This window comes from Nipponia nippon, unplaced genomic scaffold (genome assembly GCF_047370975.1).
Source record: "Nipponia nippon isolate SJK-2023a ecotype South Korea unplaced genomic scaffold, ASM4737097v1 scaffold_12, whole genome shotgun sequence".
NCBI lineage: Eukaryota > Metazoa > Chordata > Aves > Pelecaniformes > Threskiornithidae > Nipponia > Nipponia nippon.
This window is the reverse complement of record NW_028262313.1, coordinates 3,250,155-3,273,904: the sequence shown is the minus strand read 5'-3', so window position 1 is coordinate 3,273,904 and position 23,750 is coordinate 3,250,155. Positions and strand designations below refer to the sequence as shown.

The 23,750-nt window shown below is 40.6% G+C and overlaps 1 protein-coding gene across 3 annotated transcripts in view; it reads left to right on the top strand.

Moving 5' to 3' along the window:
* Positions 1-23,750, top strand: part of LOC148056647 (uncharacterized) — a 190,101-nt gene that overhangs the window by 28,721 nt on the left and 137,630 nt on the right. For all 3 annotated transcript variants that reach the window (XM_087748396.1, XM_087748397.1, XM_087748398.1), the window contains exon 4: positions 2,800-2,884. The gene's annotated coding sequence lies outside the window, so the exon portion shown is untranslated. The remainder of the gene's footprint in view (positions 1-2,799; positions 2,885-23,750) is intronic.

Here is a 23,750-nt window from a genome sequence, read left to right as displayed (position 1 = left end):
TACTTAAATTTTTAAATTGTCATTATTTTAGTATTATAGGCTCCTTAGAACAGGGTTTTAGTGCTGGTATTCTTTGTTGTTGTTGTTTTTAACAAGATACATGGTGTTGTGGTCAATAATTTCCTTGCAAGTGTTTCAACAAAGCTGTTACCAAGTTGTGAGTTTGCTGAGTGAGTTGAATAGTGTTTCTCTTCCCTAACTGGCTGCAAGTTCAAAACCATTGCCTATTCTTAGCTTTTGCCATTTGCTATTTCTGTTGCTGGGTTTGCTGCAGTTACTAGTGTGAGATTAATTTTTCTGTTACTGAAGCAGTGCTTGAAAGTCCAGTCACAGGCTGAGAAGCCATTCCATTAGGCTGAATTCAGTATCTACTTAAATGAGAAACCTCTCAAAAATAATATTGGAATAATATCACAGAGCATCCAAACAAGCAAAAGAAATAAAAAACAAATGAAGAAAACAGACTGCCTTCTGTGCCTTCAGGTGGAGCAAATCTGGGCTTCAGTAAATATTTTCCCTCAGTTTGTGATTTCATAGCTGAGCGACTCCCAACAGAACCACCTGTTTGCCAGCTTTTTACCAGCCCCAAGCTACTCCTTTGTCCCCTGAGCCTCCCTAAAATTTTCCTGCTTCAAGCACCCCCAAGTCAAAGCCCCTGAAACTACTGTGGTTGCCTGCCTGGCTACAGCTGCTACATCCCCCCCTTCCCTCCCACACTGATGTTAGCACCAGCTCTTTCCATCTCGTTGGCCATTCTGGTCAACCGAGTCCACCTATTTGTTCACCTTTCACCACAGAAAGCAATTCCCCATCTTCTGGGGCATTGCTCTGGTAGCAATTTAGCAATTAGCTCTGGTAGCAATTTAAGAAAACCTGGACGCCAGCTGGGACTTCCAAGGAAGAAAAATAAGATGTGTCTGAGAGAAAACAGGTGCACCACAGCTCTGGGTTTGGTGAGCTCTAACAATACGTCTGATGAAGCAGCAAAAATATTTTGGGTAACCTTAAGAAAAGCTGTCTCCTGCACTACATTATCATTAGTAATGGCACATTCCTGGTTTCAGTAAGTATATCAAGGATGTTTATTTTAAGGAGAAAGGGCACAGTTTATTTTGCACAGAACATGTTTGGGAATGTTTGTCATGATGTGTCAGTGACAATCCAAAAGACCTGGTGTTGCCCTCTTTGCGTATCACTGACTCCCTTGGCTCCCATCAGTTTGCATTCTTGGTATTGAACACGTCTCCCCCAGTGAAATGTTGATAATATTTTTAACAAAAAGAGCCTTCATATAATTGATATCTGCAAGAAACTGAGCTCCAAAAGCATGTTTTAACCTGTGTATTTTGTAAACACAACATGAAAAATTCACAGAGAATTTCTGTTACATCCCGAGGCAACTGTGTGAGTCTTTTCCAAAGTAAAGACTAGGGAGCTATATGGTGTATAAGGAAGAGAAAGTGAACAAAGAGAAGCCAGATAGGAATGTACAAAGTAGAACTTGCAATTAGTAGGTCTTGTGCACCCAGCAAAAACTATTTATTCTGCTGTGGCTACAAGACAGACTACCTCGTGGAGGCACAGTATATACTGTCAGAAGGTTTTATGCTGGTTTAGGGACTTCACCTTCCTAAACAGTAGAAGGTACGCTGACGTGGGCTCTGTTGCTAGCACAGATATATCAGTCCCTGGAGTCTCACCAACGTACCAGTGTCAGCTACAGGATGTGCATTTTCCATGCCCTGAGCTGACCTTGGGTGTGCATAACTTTGGCAAAGCTTTACAGTGTAGACATGGCCTAAGGTAGGTATAATTTGCCAAATGTAGTGTTTAATGAGACAGCCAACTGAGTGTAATACACAGCAAGTTCAGTAAAGCCCCTAAGGGCTGGGGTCCTAGGAATGTGCTGTGATGTAGCAAAATAAGCTAGTGATCCTTTTCATCCACCTCCCTGGTTAGACTGAGCCTGGCGTCTCAGGGGATGCAGCAGGGAGAGGCTCACAGCACAGGGGAACCGACAGACCTGCTTTTCTCCCTGGGCGTTTAATGGTGCCTGTCTGCGATGATCAGGCACTCTCCTGTTCTGGTGCACACAGAACAGCAGTGTCCTCAGTCCGCTACAGCCAAGAGGAAGGGCCACAAAACCCTGCTGTACCTGACGTGGAGAGTAGAGCGGTGTAGACCCAACGCAGAGCCAGACAAAAGGCGTGTGGTATCATGGAAAAGAGCTGCCTGAGCCAGGGGAGGTTGGGTTGGCAGAGAGATGGGGCACTAGTGCAGAGTGTCCAGGCAGGTGGCTCAGCTGTGAATTTACTCTCTTGTTACGAGTGCCTGGTGTAGGATATTTTCTGTGGGATCCCAAAATTTGGACACTGTAATTTGGGGCCACTATGGAACAATCCAGTATGTAATTTTTTTATTGTAAACATGGTTATTCTGAAAATTGTATTTACTGGTTTGAACAGGTTTAATCTCAAGTACTTGAGGTACAGTAGTGGCGTATTATTGAATCCCCCTAAAATGTTGTGATACCGTCATTACAAATTGTGTACCTCCCTGTGTAAGTTAACCTGCAGCTCTGCACAAATGAGTGCATCATGTCATACAAACCCTTCAAACATGCCTATTGCCCTGTAATTCTTAACATTTCTACCATTGGAAATATGAAGAAAAGACTAACAAGTGGATTCCTAAATGGTTCTGAAGGACAAGAGGGGTTTTTGTGGAATGGTCTTTTTTGTCTTGTCTTGGTGGTTTTTGTTTTTTTTTAAAGGCAAATGCTTTTATGTTTTCTGCTAGAAAAGCTGCTCACCGGTCTTGTGGTTTGTGGATGAGGACCAGAACCCGATGATCTGTACACTGGAGGGAAGGCACTGATCACTGGGTAAGGCTCTCCTGTGTTTAGCACCTGCTGGCAGATGCAGCACCTTTTAAATGTCTCGGAAAATGACACTTGATTGAATTTTCTTTCATTTCTAGATAAAGTTCTTTTCTCCTTTCACACAGCTTTTGTTCCTTTAGATGGATTGAATCGTAGATTAGAACCATCAGAAACATGTGGTTTGAGAGACCTCCTGGACATGCATCAGACCACACCCAGCAGGTTCCTCTGTCTTTTGCTGGCAAAAGTTTAAACTGCAAGGAGAACCTAATGGGAATGCTAAGAGTTGCAGTTCTAAAAACTGAGCTCTCTGAGCAAAATCTCTTTGAACGTAAGAGAAATTAGTTCTATTTCATCAAGGAGATATAAGAAAATAAACATGATCATTCCTTGGCTCTGAAATGCTTTTTATTCAACAAAGTAATCTCTGTTTAGAAAGACATTTAGAGCTCGCCCACTTGACAGTAGCTTGCTCTCTGAGACTCATCTTTAGATTGTAAGAAATAATAGACTAATGCTGTTTGTTTTGTAGAATTTGGAAATGTGTTGAGAGATGACACTGTGAAACAAACAGAAGTTTAAGCCAGAAGGAAGCCCTGGAGGGTGGTAGCATAGCCCTGCAATAGACTAAGGTATACAGTAAGGTGGGGGGGAGGAAGATTGAAGACTGAAGTGCTGCTTGTTGGCTCCCCCTTCTCCCATTTCTGCTCTCTGAGTACAACCTAAAACAGATCCCCTGCTGATACGGAGGTCACACAGTTTATTTCTGTCACGCTCACGTGGTCTTGCCAATAACAGGGGAGCATGAATCAGAAGCTTATTTTAAAACCAAAAATATATGGTGTCACTTTGTATTATGATAGCATCCAAGGACCAGTAAGGATCAGGGCTTCATCTATGGCATGCTGAATCTATTACAAGTTGAACATGTTGTGTTGTTGATCCTCTGAGAAATTTCAACCCAAGATGCAGCAAGCTGTAGGAGGAGAAGGGAGGGTAAAGGAGCTGAAATGTTGGGTGGTCTGCATAATGCTAGAAAGGAGACAAAAGGCTATATGCTAAAAACTGTCACTTCTAACTATTTAGGCAAGTAACTGAAAGCTAAGACTTGGAACAGAGGAAAAGACCTTCTTTGTTTAACTAAACACTAAAGACATCTGAAAGATCTTGACTTGATGTGGGGCTGGGGTGGGAGGAGGCAAGACAGGCAGGTGAGCAGATTAATGGCATTGTTGCAGCTTGCCCATATAGCGTTTGGGCTCTTTATTTCCTCAACTATACTTATTTGGTGGGATATTGTTGATACAAGCTTGGTCTGGAAAAATAAAATCAACTTATTTGGAAAGGTCGGCTTCATGAGAGTTGGATTATTGTGTGCCCCCACTGTTTTTCAGGGCTGGTGACCTATATGTGAAAGTGTGACTGACAGCAGTTGCAATTGCAAAACAGACCGGAGAAGAAATGGAAACTCCTCATGCTGAGGATGTAAGATGGGGAGGAGAGAGAATGAAACTGGTTTGTCACATAGTGCAAAAATGTCTCTCTCTGTCACATCTTCCACTTATTAAAGGCAATATTGTTCTCTCTGGCCACTCAAATGAAAACTCAGAAATGAAAAGTCAGAAAGGCAATTAAGTGATCTGTGCATGGATGCTACTGCCGTCTCCAGAAGAAAAAATGAATGCTTAATCAGAATCAGAAATTCCTAAGAGACTGGCTAACGATACTCTCCTCCAACCTGAGCACTTCTACTGGAACAGAAGAAGGATATTCAAAATCTCCCTGTCTTCTGGAAAGTCCATAGAGTTGGAGGCAGTATCATGGAAACCTTGGTTAGGTATGTAGTATTCAGCCACTTCACAGATGAGCTTCCAGGAAACCTTTACAGCTTTTGTAATAAAAATAGCATTCGTATATGACTTTGTTTATGGTGGGGCCCCACAGTGAATTGTTTGGGTTTTGTCTGTAAAATTTCTAGCCAGTTGGTCTTGCAAAGAACAAGTGTAAGTTGGAGCCTTACGGCACTTAAATGCTACGAGAAGGAAATAATACTTTAAGGGAAATCATATTTTGGGCCCAGCAAGTTTGACATTGACTAGTGCTGCCAGAGTTTTTAATATTATTGAATTCAACAACCTTTTCCATCAAATTCCAGAATCATCTGGAACATTCCCTCTTATGTGAAATAAATGCTTGTAAGCTGCCAGGTGATTAACAATGTTTGCTGAGATGTGAGGGTGTCTCAGGAGACTCTGCTTTGTTTTGCTACTGTAATTTCCAGTAAAGATTTGGTCAAGACTTGAAACTGTCTCAAATGATGTATTTTGCAGCTTTAAGTTAAAATTCAGACCTGCCAGAAGGTTCTTGATTGTTAGTTTTTCTGGCTGAAACCACCTAATTTTTCCACTGTGCTTTGTACATCTAGTTATGGATGACCATTTTATCTCTCTGGCTTCAGAAAAGACAAACACTGTATCACTTCCTAAGTGTGAGGGGAAAAAACCTACTAAAATGTGAGTAAGAATTTTCAAAGGATTACAAATTAATCAGATATTGTACAAATAAACACTGAAAGCGTAAGCCCTAGTGAAAAGATTTGCAGCCTAAAAGAGACAAGCCATTGGTTACGTTTAAAGGAAAGGGTAGAGGTGGAGAAATTAATGGTTTTGAGGAGGAATCTAAATTGAGAGGGCATTTGGCAGACAAAATCAAAGACTAATCAAGCATAAAGAGCAGCAAAAACTCAGTCACAAAATAAAGCAAGGAAGAAGCAAACTTAAGGAGGGAGAAATGGGAAGACCATAAGAAATAGAAGTGGAAATGAAACCAAGGATACCTGGACCCTGTAAGGGATATCAGAAAGACTGATAGCTAATAGTGGGAATTCATTAGCCATGTACTGCAGATGCAGGATATCATTGTGACACTAAGTGTTCAAGTTGTGAGCCACATGCAGCTCTTGCTAATTTTGTTAATGCGAGGGGATGCTTAAATGGCGTTGGGTCTTCAGCATTTTAAACTATGCAGCCCTTGCCGTTCGTGTTCATACGGGTCTGCAGAAATTGTAGTGGTCCCATGGGCACAATCAGCAACTGTGCCTGCAATGTTTTAGCTGTCAGCGTATTGGGTCCACTGAGTACCTGAGATATTTTGTAGTGGAACTATTTTGATTTCACTGTTGTTTATACCATACTCTCAAAATCATTTGGAAAAGCTTCTGAGCATAGGCATGTTCTGCTTTCGTGGAATAAATAAATGTGCATGGGAAGCAGTGGAAAACTGCAGTCATCGTAAACATGACTGAAGGGTGAACTGCAACAAGGTTTGTTTCACTGACCCAGAACCGCGATCACCAGCCAACGCTGATAAATATACATGTGCGTGTGCACATGCATGCATACATTTATATATTTATGGTGAAACTGTAACGGAAACAGCATAAATGTCATAATTAATGACTCTAGCATACTATACAGTCTTCTTTCAGGTAAGAAACTATAATTTATGTGTTTCTATTGTGTATGTATACTTATGTATAATACTTTACATAGAACAGATTTTTTTTTAATCGTGGTAAGCCATTCTTTTTAAGTCCTTAAATATTCTAGACTGTAGAGTGTAATTAATAATAAGTGCAAGTTTTGTTTTCATGATAGGAAGTTTTTATTATTCTTTTTTCTGTTCCAAGATGTGTTTCATTTGTTTTGTATGTTACAAAAAACACACAAATGGTCTTGGAAAGTGTGAGTAGAGATGGCTCTGCTGGTTTCTGTAAGAAAGAGAGTATGAAGAAACAAAAACCTCTGCACTGGTAGCTGAATGGAAAACTTCTTAGAAGAATCATTTTAGCTATGATTTTTGAAAATGTGAAAAACTAGGCCAATATCTGGATTTTTAAAATCAAGTTAGCAAAATTAGTTAAACCATTTGGTCACTTTTACCTTTTCACAGCTGAAATACAGTTAAACACATTTAAACATTATTTATAGAAAAAAATGCATTTGGAATGAAAAAGCATCAGATGCATTTTAACATTGCTGCTTTCTAAGCTGTGTAAATGCAGGTTTATGAAGAAATGATGAGTGATATTAGTAATTTCAAGAACCGTTTCTTCTGTGTATTATCCTTCAGCTGGAGACAGTATTATTTTTCATTCTTTTTCTAGTTATAGCATGGGTTTGTGTTTCAGCTGTGCAGAGTTTGAATTACCTTGCCCTAACTGAAATGCATGTATGTGATGCAGCCTTGGCACCGTAAACATGTGCATATAAATTGTGCGCCAAATAAAAGTAATTCTTCAGAGCAGTATTAAGATATGACCTCATTCTGACACTGCACAGAGATTAGTTGTGTCATAGTATTAGCAACTTGTTAAGAAAGGTGAAAAGGCAGCAAGAAGGCTGACAGGTCTCGCTCTTCCCACACTAGTTAGAGTTTGGAGATGCCCCATGCGAAGCAGATCACATATGCAGGAAGCTTTCCGGGATGAAAGGCCTTAGATAGAATGAAACTTTTTATTATTTCTGTATTAGACTTAGGTATTCAAGAGATTAGTTACTATGAGGAGACCTTAGGAAAGTGACATTGAAAAGACAACTAAATTTACTTGAAAAATAGTGACAACATGAATTAGGAAAGAGCAAATTCCTAAAATTTTGCTGAAGTGCTGCAATGCCAGATAACCTCCCAGAACAGTCATGGACAGCAGACAAAGTGACATGAAAGTCAGATAAAGTGAGGAAGCACCTGAAATAGATCCTCGGTGAGAAGAGTCAATTCAGTTTTCCAAGTCAGCAAGCTACATAAAGCTCTTGGCAGCCTTCGTTACATAACCTGTGCAAGTGATACTGTAGTCTCTTGGGCGCGAGCCAGCGTGGAGGGGTGCGATGTAGTAATCTTGCACTGGCAGGAGCAGGAAGAGATGCAGCAATTGACCTAGTAGGTATTTCCCCTACTCATCAAAAAGGAATAGGCATGGACAAGCCACGGGGAGCACTATGCCACTAAGTAGCCTTCTGTCTAGTTATAGTGTCTCACCTTCAATTTTTAAGTGTCTCATGGAAGTGCTAAGGAAAAGCAATATAAAAGAGAAAGAATGTAAATATTATGGTTCAGGGATATCAGCCCCGGTCCAAGTGCAAAAACCTGCCTTTCAGTGAAAGCTTTGAGAGGCTTCTAGTTCAAAGGATTTCAGAGATGTGGAGAGGCAGCTATGTACATTACTTTCTTCTTCTCTATCGGTCACCCCTTATTGATGGCAGATAAGTTAAAATAAGGAAGAGGCATCCCTCCTCGGTTCTGAGAGGGCAGAAACACTGGCATGGGAAAGAGCAGCTACAGGGTGGTAAATACTTTTTCAAATGACAGGATAATTTTTCTGCTGAGGCTGGAAATGTCAATGTCAAAACAGCTTTTGCTCGTGTCTCAGACATTCTGATGCAATCGGCTATTTCAGTGCATGATAAAATACTCAGGAGAAAACCCCACAGTTTTATGGTTTTATTTTTGCTCTTCAGGGCTTTTTGCTCTTCATAAATGTAGTGATCTTATTGTGCTTTTATCTTTCAGGATTAAAGGACTACTGGCAGATATCTTAGGACTAAAATGCAGGTTAGACTTTGCTTTTTGTTTTTCTTTTTACAGAGTCTGATATGTGTGGGAATATCTGTGAGTTGGAAAATACATCCACAAGACCACTGGAAACTGCATATTTTAATTTAAACTCGATCCTGCTGTGTTTAGTGTCAGGGCTAAAAAGTGACCTGGTATGAACAGAAAATGAAGCAGAAAACTACAATTTGGCTTCACCAAATCGGCGAATGGCAAAATCAAGTGGGATCCTGAACGTAAAAAGTGAATGCTTAAAATGTTTTGGGCATAATCACAATTTTTATTATTAAGGACCTACTTTTAAAACTACACTGTTTGCTACAATAGCATCTTATGTATCTACAGACTAGAAAGCAGCCTGAGTATATTCTAGTCAATTAGTTCTTTGCTAAAGCAGCATAAACATAAGTTCAAAGATTTTGTTACTTTTCTGATTTATTTCTCTCTTTGCATAAGCCCTTTGTGTTGACAATATTAAAATGCTTTCCAATTTGTGATTAGTGCATAGTAGCAAGGGGAAGGAAGAGTTGGCATGAGTAGCTCTTAACAAGCAGGTATGTGTTTCTTTTTTATCTCTCAGCCAGGGCTCTGTCAGAGTGGAGGAGCTGAGGCTGGTTAATACTCAGACAGGCTGTTGAAGTTCCAGTCTGGTTTTCTAATTTAGAAGCACTACTGGATGACATAAATGGTAGGAATAATTGTAAATTCTATGTGAAAAAAATAAAATGGGAGTCCTTGAGACTGTAAGAAAAGGTCCAAAGCAGTCCTTTAAAAGCTAGAACAGCTTCAAAAATTATTATAGTCCCAGTTGAAGTGTTTTGCTTATATTTCAAGTGAATATTTTTCTCACTGATGAGCTGTTTAAACTCACCTTATGATATTTATTTGCCATCTAGTTCAAATCAAGGAAATGAAAAAGACTGAAGGGTAATCAGTGAGCTACCCTTGAAAAAATACAGTACTGACAGACTGGACAAAGCCAGCAAGAAAAGATTAATTCTTTTTTTGCAGTTTCAGAATTTTTGTTATTGTTGAGAGGTTGCGAGATTGAAGTTTGTAAGAAAACTAAGTAGAGTCTGTACTGCTTTCTGAGTGCTTTAGATACTGTCATTCCTTCCTCTGGCAATTCCTTCCTTCAGCATCTGCCACTTTCTTGTTCTTCTTCTCCCTAAAAACAACACACAAAAAATAGTATTTAAAAATTATAAATTTGACAGGCTGACCAGGTCCCCTCCTGTGATCATGTTGTCTCATCTGCTGGGTGTCTTCATCTGCCGGTGCTCTTATTCATTATGCTGCAGAGTACCCCGATGCACAGTTGGCACCAGAAGCTTTCGATTGAGGACTGTCCAGCTCCTCAAACAGAACAACGTTGCCCTTTTGTTCCCCATGATGCATGAAATGAATACTTGATGGGGTTAGTGGCATGGACTGCTGTGTTCATTCGCTTTAGCTCCCTTCCATCCTGATCAACTGGTAAAAGGATGGATATTTGATCTGCAGCAAAAGAATGTTTGGTCTTTTCAGAGCCCTTCTCATCTCTGGGAAGCCTTCACGGGAAAGAGCTGAGAATGAGGGCAGATAATGGCAAAACAGGTTTGGGCAAAATACTGGTCCTATCGTGTGTGTTTCTTTTCCTTTCTTATCTTTTTTTTTTTTTTTTCCTATTTTTCCCCTGTGCAGTTTGAATGGAGAGGAACATAGGAGACTTAATGGGAAATCTGTAGCCAGCGTGCCCTACTGCTTCACCACAGACTCTTAGGGAGATAGTTTTCTTCCCTCATCCCTAAAAGTAAAGGTGATCTTAGTTTATCTTGCTTCTCAGCTAACCTGTGACAGAAGGCCACCTCAATATTTGAGAAGTACTGAGTTTATTTAAAAAACATTAAGTCTTGCAATGGATTACACTGGAAGAGGGGCTAACTGGGCTGGAGATGGGGGGGACTCTGAGCAGTCTTAACTGATGGAAGGAGAAGATGGGTAGGGAAGGAAAAAAACTCCCCTGCCTACTAAAATGCCATGTACCTAGGACTGGTCCTGTGTAAACTCTCAGAGCTCCCAAGTACTGGCTTTTATACTGTACTTCAAGTGAGACCAAAGGATGGAAAACTGGTCATCTGAGTTATTTTGAGGTTTTTATTATGTTCAGGGAGTAATTTGGATGACAACAATGGTGTTTTTAGTGCAACAAGTAGAATTAAATAAGCAGTCTGGCAGAAGATCTGAGAAGCAGGAGGTGAAAATAAATAAAACGGAGCAGTGAAGAATGCAGAAAGAAACAGAAAGTGTTCAAAGGCATGTAAACGCGATGAAGGCTGAAGCCAAATTCATATGCAAACATCTAAGGTACAAATCCTCTTCCCTCCTTTTTTCCTTCCCCTAACGATGTGCGTATACAGCCCCTGCCCCCTCTTGCGTTTACTTTCATGACAGAATTTAAGCGATGGAACAGAGGAAAAAGGAGGCAGATGTGACTATGTGGGAAGTTGCTTTGCCACTCAGTTGTGAATGGGAACCACATCTTCTTATGTAGTTTGTGGGAGGGGGGATTTATTCTTTCAGCATTTTGAGAAAGACTTATGATTCCACCTGGATTTATGCACAATAGCTTTCCTGTCTGTACTCTTTATCGTTCTTTGAGAGCTCTCTGACTAAGTTATTTTCCTCCTGGGATGTATAAAGTATACTCTCACCTATGCTGGGATAAGAGACTCTTGAATACAAAGGCCTCTCCTGAACGTCTTTTGCAAGTATTGTCCACTCCCATCAAATTTCACCTGGAGCTCATCTGTAGGGCCTTATTCAGGTTGGGTCACGTGGTAGGGCATTATAAACTCCAAATGGTATAGCTGTGTGCTACCATACTCGTTATAGGAAGTTCACGCCAAGGCTCTAAACTAGCAAGCCATTTAAGCTTTTTAATTGTAATGATTTTTAAGTCATCTCACTGAAGTCAGTGGTACAGTGCCTGAGCTTAAAGCTGAAATCGTGCTGAGAAGTGCTTTGCTGGCTTAAAGCCCAAGCTGGCTTTCAGTGTATTACAGGCAGCCTTTCGTGGGATGATGGTGAATTAGAATTGTGCTAAAGTATTTCTAGCAAGGTGAAAAATCACCTCGCCATCTAAAGGTTTTATTGCTTTTTCTGCTTTCTATGAACTCAAAAATGAGGCCATTTCTATGAAAAATGGCACTTGAGAATATGGAATTTCCAGAAGAAGTGGGAATCCCTTTTCTAACAGAAGTTGAATGCACGGTGAACAATCCTTTTTGAAAAAAATCGATGCTATCTCTGGAAATGGTGGTCTTGTGTGCAGTTTTGGACGTGCAAAATTAACAAAATGCTGTGAACTACATCTGGTTCTAAATTAAATGTACTTCGCGCCCCAATCCTGTACTGAGGTCTGCCCAGAGCCAGCGTGACAAGGCTTCAGAGATGCCTGTGGGTCTGCATGTCTGTGCCCATTTGCTGCTGGGGGCCTGTGTACAATGAGGCGATCTGTAGGTATTGTTCTCGGTGCCTGCTAACGGTTGTCTTCGCAATTTCTCAGCGCAGAACTGCTTAGTGAGTCCATCCACAATCCTGCTCCTGAAGAAGAGGTGGGTCGATGTTTACGGGACAGAACAGTCCTGGCCAACAGTTAAACAGTATCTGATAGTTTCTGCTCTTCTTTGCATATTTCTCCAGACACATTTGTCCTGCTATAGGCAGGGTGCTCCTGAAGAGCCATATTCTTCTGCAGTTTGTAGTTGCATAGCGAGTAATTTGAAACCATGTAATTTATTTAATGCCATTTCACTACTTAGCTTGCAGAATCTGTGTCAGAAATACTCCAGGTCCCTTGACCTTATTTTTTTTCAGATTTGTTTTGAACAGCATGTCTGGAACATGTGTTTCATGCGTTATGTTTCCTCTGTGGATTCATCTTTGACATTCAACGTGTGAACTTTTCTTATAGGTAGTTCTGATCAGTCGAGCTGGTTCAAGTACCACTGTAGGTAGTTTAATTTGGTTTTCTTGTTGGCAGTCACAAAACACTGACAGGATGCGCTCCTGTACTGTGCGGGAAGGAGTGGAATTCTGCCCCTAACTGCTTTCGTACTGAAGTCAGAGGATACTCATGCACGCTTTTGTATGCCCATAGCAGGTCCACAAAGCTGGTGGTCAAGTACTTAGCAAATGCATTGAACACACAAATTTCCACAGATCCTTGGGTTTGTGCGTTAGCTAGATAAATCTGTCTCTCAGCTGGACGAGGTTTTATTCCATGATTTCATGAGAACTTGCTTTACAAACATCTGTAAATTTAAAGTGGACTTACTTTCAATACCTTTGCCAGTTGGATTTGATTGTTTCAAGTGGCATCTGAAGAGGAAAACAAACGGAGCATTACAGTGGTTAGAGCAGACTTATTGAAAATTGAAATATTCTCTTTTTTCCCTTTATTTGCTTGGGGTTTTGGCTAGGTTTGGCGGGGGTGGGGTGGGGGGGGGGTAGTTAATTAGTCATGGAAAAAATCCAAAGCAGCAAGAGCAAAAAAACCAGGCTGCTCCAGAAATGGTATGAAGTTTTTACTTTACCTTTGATTGTATATCTTGCCTGCACTTTGTTGCCAACAACTGCAGAAGTCTTGCTTGTTTCAGGAAGGAGGATGAGGGCACTGGAGAAATGTTGACTATTTCATTTATGATTATCTTAGTAGCATTAAGTAACGCACTGTATTGTCCACGCTAGTATCTGATGACTTTTGAGGCTTTGAGTCCAAGGGCAGAGAACATGGGCTGCATTTTGGAAACGCCTTTTGTCAGGCAACCTGTTACACGTGGGTTGGGAGGCTCTCCCCTGCACCCCCTGCTCCGGTGCTGCCCTCGCTCCGGGCACACCCTCTGTGTACATTCTGCACATTCCACAAGTGACTTTGCTTACACAACCCTCGCTGCGCTACCTTCCTCTCCCCACATAGGTGAACTGCCAGCTGCCCTCACTTAAACAGCACCGCCGTCCTCACCCACCATCCAGGCTTACTGTACACAAGTCAATCTTCATTTCTGGTTCCATTTCTCTTGTTTCTAACAGCTAAACACTGAGACTCTCAGTCTTGGGGTATTCCTTTTCAGGGCAAGAGCTAAGGCAGTTATCTAGTAGCTGCAGAAGCCAAGGTGACTTTGTATGTTACTGTATTTTCCTGAATTGAAACCTTAAAAACTGGTCACCCAGAAGAACTGCGTAGCAGTCCCGGTCAGCAATATGGGCGATGGAAGGTTGCAGGCTGCAGCCCAGCATATGAGGCTGCTGCTGCTGTTTTCATTGAAATGCCTTGTGCTGGGCAAACCTGCGCACCATCCTGAGCCACCTCTTCTCTTTCCACGTGGAAGGAATGCTAACACCCAACTTTTTAAAAAAACCCAAAACCCTAAACAAACAAATGCCCAAACAGCAAACCTCTGAGATTCTTGCACAAAGATGTGCTTTAGGGACAAAGTGTACCTACACGCATTTAAAATAGTGTCATTAAAATAGATTCATCCAGGACATGAGTTTAGGTTTCAGCTTTTCTTGCCAGGTGCTGGTGATTTCATAAAAGAGAACATTTTTCTATTTGGATTGCTCTACCAATGCTGTCAATAATCTGTCAGGAATAATTGGTCATAAGTGATTGTAATGATGTTGTTGTCAATGCCAATAACATTAGTAAATATAGAATCTGCTACTCAATGGCAGGTTGCACAGGTAAAGGGAGTAATAGTCTCAAAAGACTGTTTTCTATAATAAGCTTACTGTGTTTTACTGGTTTAGGATTTTTAATTTTAAAATTTAGTTTCCAAAGATCTTAAGTGTCACCTTTAACCATCATCAGATTCACCTGTAGAAATTTCTGCTGGAACACAGAGGACGGCTTTCGTTTTCAAAGCTGCAGAGCATTTCTGGCTCCCGCTGCAGTCAGTTGGAATTTTGGGCATGCAGGAACTTTAGGAATGAATTGTTAGTTGTTGTTATTAATTTATTTGGGAAACACAAACAGTATGACTCATTAACTCATGTCTTGAAAAATGCTGTACTCTTTCTTCACAATAAGCATGCTACTGGAAAGCACTACCTTCCAACATTGGCTGTAAGTAGAATTGGAGCAACAGAATTATGAATGGGGACTGACTGACTTCACTAGTCTGCAAAGCCCTGGAAAGCTGATAATATACAACAGAGAAAAAACACAGGAGTTCAAAATCATATGCTTTGTATCTTTAATGAAACCACCAGAATATGTCTGAATGACATAGGACATACATAAATATGATGTCACCAGCTTGAAAGCATGTCTTCCTGAGGTTTCTTGCATTGGTTCCTGATCTGGGGTTTTAATTTGATGTCATCTATTTGATCATTATATCCTGTTTCTTTTAAAGTTCTTGGCTAATTTACTTTCTTTTGCTGTAATTTCCATTTCCAAATTCTATGATAAGTGTCAGCCAGTGCCTTTTCAGACATTTCCTCTGTATATAACCCAGAGAGCTCCGCAATCATAAGTCATATGTGCAGCAATATGGTTTCAGTATTATTCATGTCTTTCTAAAAGCCGAAGCCAAATCTTAATTTGAGAGCACAATAGCTGAGTCTTTGAAAAAAAGAGAAAGAATAGTAAGTCACTGTGGACCCAACAATTGCCTTAGCAACCTTTCATAATAAAGGGCTGTGTAAAGTACTTTTCACTCGTAGACTCTGTCACCTGTGTGTCTTTGGATCTGCCCTCTTGCTCTTGTGACAGTCTTTGCTCAGGCAAGCTCTGTACCAGAATTGAAGGGCTGTGTTACAGAAAGCTAGACTGCAGAGGAAATCTGCTTCCTGACTCTTCTCTGCTGCGTTTCTTTTTTGAAAGGGCAGGCTGCCTTTGGGAGAGACCTGTGTGGGACTGAGTCCCCACAGTTTACAGTGTCATCTTTGAAGGTGGCAACATTCCCAGTACCTATCAGCGCTGAGTGCCATAAGCACCAAATTTCACATCTATCTCCTTAGTGAGGAATATAAATAGAAATCAAAACCAGTTGTGCAAACGCGTTCTGTAAGTAAGCTGAAAAGAAATGCCTCCTGCCTGTATGTACTGTAACTCCGCTGTCTAGATACTTCCACTGATACCTTCTATTTGCTGGCTGTAAATCTAAATCACTGTGTCTGAAGATATTTGCAACTAGATCATCCAGTATAAAACGAGAGAGAGAGAGAGAGAGAGAGAGAGAGAGATCATCTAGTATGGGAAATATTTTATTGGAATGGAGGAAAAAAAATTGAGTAATGGACTAAAAAGGCATTACATTTTGCACTGTTAAACATTCTAAAAATAAACTGAGAACATAAAAGTATCTGATACATACTTTTTTTTTTTTTCCTTTTCCTCTCTTCTTCTCCTTCTCAGACATGTGTACGCATAAAATTTAATGGAGTGGAATTGCCTGAAAGAACGAGACCATTTTTAATACACCTTTCTGTGGCTCCTTGGTACATATGTGAACAATTTTAATAAAAAAATGTTGATTCATAGTGATTCTTAGATGTCTTGTGGTTGATCATCTGTACTGGACAGATGGATTCGGTCACTGTAAGCCAAATAAATAAATTAGCACTATCTTTGAAATGTATAGCCACACTTGGCATCTGCAGTTACCGTACTCCCTCCCCTCGGTTCAGATGCCTTCACCTATACTGCTGAACTGGCCTAACTTTATATTCTGTTTGGCCTTGAGTTAGAACAGAGGACCACCTGCATGAGAGAGATGTGAAATGTTATGCGTGCCTTTGTAATGGGATAAAGTACCAGAGTACCAAGTCTGCAAATATTTTACTGAGCAGGTCATGTATTAAGTAAAGCACTGAAAGGTAAAATGATAAATGATGAGGTCATCGTTTTAGAACTGGTGTCCAGGTGGTGAAAAGCCAGAGGGCTGAGATTTAGAAAAAAGTGACTTCCTTTAAGCTTCACTGACTTGGTGCGTTGCCTTCCTTGTACAGGATGAAGCCGTGCTGTCTCGGCTAGCGCTTTGGCCTGTTTGTGTATAAACCTGCCTGTAAAGCAAGAACCTTGTAAAGGAAGGATATAGATGTGCTTTTGACTGTCATGATTCATCTTTTCAAGTGGCTCATGGACTGCAAAAATACATTCTGTATAATGCTAGAATTTTACCTAGTCTAATGTAAATATTTGTGAAATGCTTCAATTAATTCTGCCTGACAAGGCGAGTCATGGAGGCTGTATTTAGACATTTCCCCTCTCCTCCTTCCCCCCGTTTTTAACCCACAACCTGCATATCAGCTCGTACCTGCGATCTCCAAACCAATCCGACAGTTCCAAGCTCATTGGAAAGAAATTCAGGTGAAAACTTTCTGTCCTGTCCTGTCTTTTGGGGTTAGCTTTCTGCCAGATCACTCGATTGCAGAAGAGTCTAATAACTGCAGGAGATGGGGTAAAAGGCACTGGATTGGATCAGGGAATTTTCATGCATCTTCTCTGTCGCTTTCATTATAAAGTGTTGTTAGTGTAACTCAGAAGGAAATTCTGTTTGATTTAAAATTACCTCTCTCATTTGTGACCGTTCCTTTAGTTCAGTGTGTGATCTCGGTGCCCGGGTGTGAACGTATGCACTCAGACTGATGTGGGCAGCACAAAGGTATGGGGTGGAGGGCCTATCAGTCATTTTTCAAAGCACTCATGCTTTGTCAACTATGCAGCAAGCTGCTTTATTCTCTTTCTTCTGCCTGGGGCAGTGGAACATCAGTCAAGTATTTCCAGAGTGAAAGCCAGTTGTTTTCTGGTGGTCTAGAGAGCTGAGTGTGCTTGCTAAAGGGTCAGTTCAAAGCCAGGACTGATGCAAAGGGCGAAGTGAGATGGCATGGGCAGGAGGAGGGCAGGCTAGGGGAGAAAGCTGATCTTTCTGTGGCAGCAAGCTATGAGCAGGTAGAAAAGATAGTCTTGCAAACTGGCATAATTTATAAAGAGAGTTTCAAGAAAAGAATTCAGGTTTGAATAATATGCATATGTAATTACTCCCCTTAGGCTGCAATCTTAAAGAATAAATAGCACAGATCTTCAAGAACGGTAGCTTCCTTATTTCTCAGGGACTTTGTTTCCGAGGGACAGAATTCGTCTCCTTTTATTACCTGTCAATGCCCTAATGGGATTCCCATTTCAGTAATGTCATTGCCTCCTTTCGTAAGTGGAAAGCTCATCGCGGATTACGAGACACGAGTAGTGGCCTATTGCCATTTTACTGGCAGTGTATACTACCTGGAAGCCACTAGCTTGTTGCATAAAAGGTCTTCTGATGGAAATAAATTCTTTGGTGCCCCTGGCTAGGGCACAGCACTGGCAAAGAGGTGAGGCGGTTGTGTCCAGCCTGGCTGTGCACTTGCTCGGTGCCAAGTCCTGAACGCTGTCCCGAACCTTCTTTCTGCTTTGAGAGAGGAGAAAGTAAGAAAATGCATGCCTTGCCTAGGTGTAGGGGGGGAATTAGTCTTTGGGCACACAATTACCCCATGTGAATTTTTTTCTGTTTGTATGCATATAGTAACACTTGGAAAGCACACAAGCACTCGTGGCTCAGCTCCGAGTGAGGCAGCGTTGAAGCACAAAGTAGGCAAATCTGAAATTGTTTGGAGGCTTTTCAGAGCTTCTCATTGTCTCATTTGTGCGTTTAATGATTATTGTGAGTGCACACATCAAGAGTTTTTGAGGTGTGGATGCCGCTGGCAGCGGTTAGAGGGACAGACCCCTACCTGCAACACGGCCGCACAGCCGCGAGGTGGCTTGGTACCCCGGAGAAGGAGTCCTGGTAAACAAAAGCTGGCGTGCGAGCAGCGTGGAAGCCCAGCAACACGTCTGCTCCCAGTCACTTAACGCAAAGCAAACCCCCCTGTTGATTAAAGACACCCAGACAAGGCAGAGTGCTCTCTGCTTGGGAGAGAGTCCTTAAAGCAGTAGGACTTTTCTAGAGAGGCAAGCCATCTGTCAGAACAGCATCTTGAGCTCTCTGTTGAGCAAGGTGGGGTAAGGATGATCTGAATGTATCGTTGGTAGACATTACGTGCTGATAGCCTGGGGTATTCTGTATGGCCAGAAGAGGCAGTCATACGTGGAATACACGATACGCTCATTTAACATGGTGAGGCAGGAGTTTGAAAAGCGCTCAGGTACCTTAAGGGCAGAAATATCCCTGAAAACCAGAGGGCTTTTATGATTTTAAGTCATGTATGAGCTTTTGAAAATTATGTTGTCTCTGAACTCCTCAGCAGAAGCTCTCAGCTAATAAAACTGTTCAAAGCAGAAGATTACTCTTCATACGGTGGTGGTCAAAGTGGTAGAGTCACGGGTGCCTCATGTTGGTCCTTTGCAGTGTGGGTTTCGCTCTGGGGTCTGTAGTGCTCAGACAGGCTGAGTAACTGGCAGGGTTAGCTCTGTTGCAACCATTTGCCTGAAAGATCAGGAAATCGATATAGGCTTCTCATGCATGTGTCATAAGCCGAGTCCTAGCTAAAAAGAGAGAGAGGCTGGATAATAAGGTTTAGAGGTTTTTATCTGTAATTTGCTTTTATCACATGAAATATGCGAGTATGAAACTGAGTGCTGCTTATAACTCCTGTCCAAGGCTCTGCTTCCTTCTGATTAATATGGCTAAAACAGTGAAGCAACAGGATGCAGTAAGGTGAAGAAATGAAACCACAATAATTGAGTAAAATTTTTGATGAATTAAAAAAATAAACGAAAACCTTATGTAAAAAATATACAGAGAAATCAATCCTTTCTTTCTGTCTTTCTTTTTCTGTCTTTCTGTCTTTCTTGGAATCCACCCTGAACCAGATGTTGGGAGTCTGTAGTTTAGTGTTTTTGGATAACTGCCCAGACTTTTACCTATCTTTTCAGCTATTTACATGGGTTTTATTTCTCCAGCTGTGCTTTCACTGATACTGTACAGTCACAGACCTGCTAAGTTGGGAGTCACTAATAGAGGGAGTTACTGTATTTTCATTGAGATGAACAGTGATACAAAACATCAAATGGAAATAATTTTGTCTTTGCTCAAAGAGTAAGAGGATCAGGCTTAATGAAGGGTGTGAAGAAATCTGCTGTGGACAACGATAACACAGAAGGAGGGAAGGGAGTGGCATAGGAATTTTCTTTCCAACACCATCACAGAGAAGGAGCAGACAGCTGCTGCTGCTGTGTATGGGAAAAGGTGCAGGGGAATGTCTTTTGTTTAAAACAGACTAAACTGCCATTGTGTTGTTTGGCTTTAAGTGTTTTTTAGTTTTGATGGTTTCTACCCGTATTACCTTTTAATTTCCATTTAAAATATTTTTCTTCTTTTTGTGTTTATTAATTATTATGAATTTTTAGTTGTATTTTTGATCCATAAAGATTCAGTATGGAGGAAATAGAAGACTTGGCATAATTGCATGTAGTCTCTGTGCTCTGAGCATAGAGAAGTTCTATCATTTGTCTGTTGTGTTATAGTATGTATTGGCAGCAAATTCATGAGTCTACACGTCAGTTCTCTGAAAGACCACTAAATCTAGTTCATAGGGTTGCTCATAGATTCGCACTAAAGCTTTTATTTTGTGTTGGCATAACATTTTGCACATTTCTAAATTATAGCCTTCCAACTTGTAGTGCTCTCAGCTGTAAGTTTCAGACTGGAGAGAGGAGAAGGTTTCTCCGCAGACGATTGGTAGGGGCTCTCCTGAGTGAAGGGGTATAATTTTTAAAGGTGTCATGTGGCAGCCTGCCCAAGAGACTGATGCTTCAAGTTTGGTCCTGACTCTGGATTTAAGCCAATACCCTAGAGGCTAAATATTCTGTAGCCTGTTACCAATCCCTTGAGTGATCTAGTGTCTCCAGGTGCTAGTCTTTTACACAGACTTCTTAGCAAAAGCAATTTCATTGGCAGTAAGAATCAGCTAGTTCGGTTCAACTGGAATTTTTTAATGAAGTCTCTCATACCACTCGGGCTGAGGATCATCTGATGGAAGGACAAGGCAAATGAAGAAAGGCAAGGGAAAACGGGGATATTCTGGAAGGCTGTTCTACAGTGCTGTGTCTAGGAAGAGGTGGCAGAAGGGTGTACCTCAGAATGGGTGTGACGAGTCCGGGTGCCTGAGCTAGCCAAGAACAACCATTTTGTTACCGTCCTTGCTATATGATATGCAGCACTTGTTATTTCATAAACAGCATTAGCTGTAAGCCTAACTATTTGGAAAAAATCCCCCTCAAACAATAATTTTTCAGGATGGATATAAAATGGATGCCTGAGGTATTGTCACCCAGCACAGCTGACAGTGGTGGCCCTGTTCTTTAAGTGGATTGTGTCACACAGTCACCATGCTTGTCCCCAACTGGGGGGCACTCTACAAATATGCAAAATTTGATACAAATCTGGATACTCGTGAATGTTAATGCAGTACTAGTAGCTTCCTTTAGGACAGTATTTCTGAAGGAAAGCTAAAATGAGACAGATTTTTAAAAAAAAGTGTTACTAACTTTAGTGTCAGAGCTAGAAGGAGGCGATCAATACGTCAAGAATGTGTATTTTGTAACCCAGACTCTCATTTGTGTTCTGAAGGCAGTTACATGTTTTATCTTTAGAGCTAAATTTTGGTCCCAGAGTTCCTTTTCTTCCACACTATTCTCTACTAAAGATAATGTCTACTACCACAGAATGAACATTTATACTAGTGCTTTTTTAGTATATGAATTTTGATCCCTTTGATTCCCAGATAGATTATTGGGAATTTTAAACGTTTCTTTTTTTAAAGACTGAAAAATGCACAGTTTCTGTGTAAAAGACACATGCTGGTATGGCCTGAGTATTCAGGTTTACACATCTCAGGTATGAGGAGATAGGTTTGTGCAAATGTGTATGGCCACATCAGCCAAAAGAGACTCTTTATACATATAATTTATGCAATTTGTTAATGCTGCGTTGCATTTTAAGGGCCTCTTGAGGCGGTCAGGTTTACCACTTGGGTAGATGCTGTGTTGCTAACATGGCTCCTGTTAAAATCCGAAGGCTCTGGTTCTCTACTTACATTTTGATTGTGATTCAACCCTTATTTCTACAACTCACATTTCACTGTTTTCTTCTCTTCAATTTTTTTCCCATCCTAGCAGCCATCTGGTACTTTCTTCTGTCAGCCAAGTTTCTGTTCTTTACCTGGAGCCTTTCAAACAGAGACTCTAGAAGAGAGTGGATTAACAGTTGTCACTGGAAAATGAGTTTACTTCCAGCTGGAAAAGCTGTGAAATATAACTATTCATTGATATGTTATACGTTTCTTCTTGGACACTCTTAATTCTATTTGAAGACAAATACCTGGGAATAGTTTTCCTTAGAGTTAAAAATCTGTGAGAAGACCCTTAGTATCTTTAGAGTGAGTTGGCTGACTTTACTTGCTTGGGGTCTCAACATAACAAATGTGTTCTTTAGCAGACAGGTATTTGGGATTAGCCAAAGATGAGTCTTGAGACTTTAATCTGGGTCAGATTTAGTCCAAATGAGAGAGGTTTGTGGGCATCTTACTATGCTTACTTTTCTTTTTATCTTTTTTTTTTGTTGTTGTTGTAAACTCTGGAGGTTGTATTTGCCCTGCATTGTCTTTGTCCCTTTTCTAATAACAGTAGAAGTGCATAAATCACTTGAGAAGCAACCTATTCTATTTTCTGTCCGTGGTTTATTATAAGCGTCCAAAGAATAAAATTTGCTTGTGTACTTTTAATTATTTCAAGAACTGAAATGTCTAGGCTAGTAGTAAAAGTGTCATGAAATTACTGTAAGGTTGCATGAGTTTTGGCTGTAAATCTTATTCACCTTGACTAGATCTCATACTTTAATTCACTGGGGTATAAAATACCATTTACATTAGTTCTTAGTTCACTTAATCATAATTAAATGACTTCAGAGGCCAATAATTCCTAGAGACTCTTTCTTTGATGTGACACAAATAACAAACTGTGTTTGTAATGTGAAGGTGTTCTACTTCACTTTTACATTTGCCCTAGCCTTATACAGCATATAATGTTCTCTTTAGGTATAGACATATGCTCTTGTTACATGCACCATATGGGTCACAGATGTGGCTGACATGGCTACATGACATCTTTTTTAATTTCATTGCACTATACCAAGGCTGCGCATAGACCTTTTCATGATGGTTTGAAGGGATTTCTGCTCAAGATTTTAATTTTTTTCACCTGCATGATGACCGGGGGTGAGGGGGCCCTCTTTTTCTGCTATCAGGTTATATTGTGTTAATAAAAACCTTTATGAAAGTAATATTCTGCTGCTGCTGAATTCATTGTCACCTTAAGCATGGCTTCACTGCAAGGTACTAGTAGTTCCTTTTTTTTATTTCTGTGTACACCTCATACTTGAGCTTTGCCTTGCTTTTCCTCTTCTGATCACAGTCAAAGGGTACTTTTTGGAAGGAGAAGTGCCATCTATACATTCTCCATGAACTTAAAGAGTTTGAAATCCAGTTTTAAGTTTTGCAACTACGTTTTGATTTAAATGCAACTTAAGAAATACTTTTACGTTAAGGAACATATTTGGAAGTAGGGGTTTGTTGCTATTCAATTTTGTCATAGTGTATACAGTTTTACTGATGTGAAATGCTAATATTACCTGTTAACATTTACCAGCTCACTTTGCCTGTAAGTTCTGAACCAGGATGACAATATATTGCTCTCATGTAGCATCTTCTATCCATGCACAGTAACCTAGGAATATGGCTACCATGGTAACTACTGGGGACCAAACTCAGGATTTCCATGTAAGGAACAGGGACCTCCAGCTGTGAAAGGGACATTTGGATGTTCTCTCAGTCAAAATATCTGTCTGTCTGTCTGTCTGTCTGTCTGTCTAACGAGCTAACTAACTAACTAACAGCTTGGTGAAATGTTAGTTTTGTTGTGTCAGGTTGGAGGGCCAGGAGTTACCTGAACAATAGTGCTGGTTAGGAATTGAACTTATAAAAGTTCCAGGGCAATACTCGTTACATGTTAAAGGCTCTCATAACTTATTAATGGTCTTTTTTTGTGTTGCCTCCAGTGGAAGCTGGATTAGTTCCAAGAGGAAACATGTAGTTTATCATATCAAAGTTGAATGGGAGACTATTAGTGTTCTTCCAGTAGCAGCAAAGATACCCATGGAAGATGAGTGCCCGAGTTAGGTGACAGATAAAGATGAGTAATTACTTGCTAATAATCAACAGTGGAAAGTGAATA